Raw genomic sequence first — 3,534 nt, forward strand, 5'->3', positions numbered from 1 at the left:
GAAAAAAAAAAACATAGAAGGTAATGTGAAATATCTCATTGGAAAAACCACTGACCTGGAAAAGAGATCCAGGAGAGAGAATTTTAAAATTATCGGACTACCTGAAAGCCATGATAAAAAAAAAAAAAACCTAGAAGTCATCCTTCAAGAAATTTTCAAAGAAAATTTCCCCGATCTTTTAGAACCAGAGGGCAAAATAGAGGTTGAAAGAATCCACCGATCAACTCCTGAAAAGATCCCCAAAAGAAAACTCCTAGGAATATTATAGCCAGGTTCCAGAGTTCCCAAATCATGGAGAAAATATTACAAGCAGCCAAGAAGAAACAATTTACATATTGTGGAAACAATCAGGCTAACACAGGATCTGGCACCTTCTACACTGAGGGATTGAAGGGCTTAGAATATGATATTCTGGAGGTCAAAGAAGCTAGGATTAAAACCAAGAATGAGCTACCCAGCAAAACAGAGTATCATGTTTCAGGGGAAAAATATTATTCAGTGGAATAGAGGAATTTCAAGCATTCATGATGAAAAAACCAGAGTTGAATAGAAAATTTGCCATTCAGATACAAGAAGCAAGAGAAGCATAAGAAGGTAAACAGGGAAAAGAAATCATCAAGAAACTTATCAGAGTTGAACTACTTACATTCATACATGGAAAAATGAGAATTGTAACTTGTGAAGCTTTTCTCAGTATGAGAATAGTTGAAGAGAATATAAGTGTGTGTGTGTGTGTATGTCTATATAGTAGGGTATATGGGCATATGAATACATATGTGAGTATGTGTATATATGTGTACAGGTATACATAGACAGAGGGCACAGGACCAATTGAATACGAAGGGATGATACTTAAAAGGTGAAACTGAGAGGTGAGAGAGGAATATAATGAGAGGAGATAGGGAGAGACAGAATGGGGTAAATCATCTCATATAGAAGAGGCAAGGGAAAACTGTTTCAAAAGAGGGGAAAAACAGGAAAGCAAAAGAGAATGAGTCAACCTTACTCTCATTGAATTTGGCTTAGAGAGGAAATGACATACACACTAAATAGGGCATTCACTCTACAGAAGGGTAGAGGGGAAGGGGATGAGAGGGGGGATGATGGAGGGGAGGGCAGGTTGGGGGACAGGGAAGTTGGAAGCACACTTATTTTTGGTCTTTATTAATTTGTTTAATTTTAGTTTACAAGATTCATTTCCACAATTCCTTGAGTTTTAAATTTTCTCTCCCTCTCCCCCTCCTACCCCCCATGGTAGCATATAATCAAGTATAGTATCTGCAAATGCTTTCACATTAGACATTAGTTAGGTTATTAAGAAGGATTGTATCAGATGGAAAGAACAATGGGAAAGAGGAAACAGATCCAAACAAGAAAAAGAAAAAGAGCAGGTAGTGTGCTTCAATCTGGGTTCAAACTCAGTTCTTTCTCTGGATGTAGACAGCTCTCTCTGTCATGAATCTTTTGGGGTTGACTTAAAACCCTGGATTGCTGAGAAGAGTCCAGTCTATCAAAGCTGGTCATCACACATACATTGTGTCTGTAATTGTGTACAAATTTTTCCTGGCTCTACTCTTCTCACTCAGCATCAGTTCATATAAGCCTCTCCAGATAAATATGAAGTCCATCTGCTCCTCATTTCTTATAGCATAATAATATTCCATTATATGCATATACCACAACTTGTTCAGCCATCCCCAATTGATGGGCACCCCCTTAATTTCCAATTCTTTGCCACCACAAAAAGAGCTGCTATAAATATTTTTGTCCATATGGGTCTTCCTCCCACTTCTTTGATCTCTTTGGGATACAACCCTAGAAGTGGTATAGCTGGTTCAAATGGTATGAAATTATTTATAGCCCTTTGGGCATAATTCCAGAGGAAGCACACTTTTGAAAAGGGACAGGGTCAAAGTAGAGAATAGAACAAGTTGGGGGTGGGATAGGATGGAGGGAAATATAGTCAGTCTTTCACAATATACCCACAATGGAAAGGTTTTGCATAGCTACACATGTACAACCTATATTGAATTGCTTATCTTCCCAGTAAGGGTGAGTGAGGAGGGAGGAAGGGAAAGAATCTGGAATTCAAAGTTTTAAAATCAAATGTTTTATATATATATATTTTTTCATGCAACTGTGAAATATTATATACAGGCACTGAGGCACAGAGATCCATCTTGCCTTACTTGAAAGTTGGAAGCAGAATGGGAGAGGATATAGGAGAGTGCAGATTGGGGGATGGGGTATTCAGTGGGATTGCTGTTTTGGGGTGGTGGGTACGGGAAAGATGGGGAGAAAATTTATAACTCAAAATCTTGTGGAAACGAATGATGTAAAATAAAAATAAACATAAAATTTAATTTAAAAAATGTTTTCAATGAATTAGCCAATCTTTGAAATAGCTTTCCCATTTTCTTCTTGAATCACTTATGATATATGTGAACAAAAATCCAAAGGGTTCTATTGAAAGGACCATGTTGATGAAGACAATGATGATTCTGATGACAATGATATAAAGAGCTAGGGAGAATATATATGTAGCATCCTAATTGTTTCTAAGTAAAGGGTTAAAAATACTTAAACAGCTTAAAAATCTCAAAGATAAGCAATATGAGTGAAATGTTTTAATTTTCTAATTTATTTGCCCTTTTGAAGTTTATTACAACAAAATATAAACTGAACTCGATTCTTTGGGTCTAACTTTTTAAAATGGGTACTATATGGGATCTGGAAATACTAACTGAGAGAAATGATTATTAATAACCAATCATTTGGGGGAGATCCAGATTTTCCCCTTTTTTATAGTCCTCCTTTCAAAGTCCAATCTCTTGAAGGACATGAAGCAATTTAAAAGTAAATGACATAATCAAAGTTCATCAGAAAAGGTCCAGTACCTCATTATAATATTCATTCTCTCATTACTTGTTAACTAATCAGATTTGATTGCCACCCTCAGAAACATTCGTTTTCCAAGAACATATAAGTTGTGAGCCCACCTATGATTGTCTTAGGCATTTGAGAGTATCACTGACTTCTTTTTATTAAAATTTTGGTATTATTAATAAAACGACTAATCATACAGAAATTGTCCCTTGAATTTTTTAAATGTCACAAAACCCTTCTCTCACCACCATAGGTTCTCATCACCTGGGTAGCTAGAGGAAATAGTGCCTTAAGGAGATACAAACAGACACAGGAAGGCTGAATTTTTTATCCCTTCAAAATGGAGTTAGATCTCCTATCTGAGAGACCTAGTAGACAGTAAGGCAAGTCAGAAATGTCACTCACAAGTATCATGTAAAAGTCATTCTTCCTTCCTGGTCTGTTATTGTTTGTCATAGGACCCTACAATGTGCACAAGTTATTATATGCCAAGTGTGAGAGGACAGGAAGAGGTCTAAGCATTAGGACACTAACAGTTGCTTGAGGTTTCACTGTTTATCACACATACACACACACACATCTTATTGTTAGGATTTTATTTAAAATTTACCTAAGGAACAATCTTGTCCACTCTGCAGATTCCTCTGA

This window comes from Petaurus breviceps, unplaced genomic scaffold (genome assembly GCF_028583685.1).
Source record: "Petaurus breviceps papuanus isolate PSGF00001 unplaced genomic scaffold, PetGlider_PUasm1.0 47, whole genome shotgun sequence".
NCBI classification, from domain to species: Eukaryota; Metazoa; Chordata; class Mammalia; order Diprotodontia; family Petauridae; genus Petaurus; species Petaurus breviceps.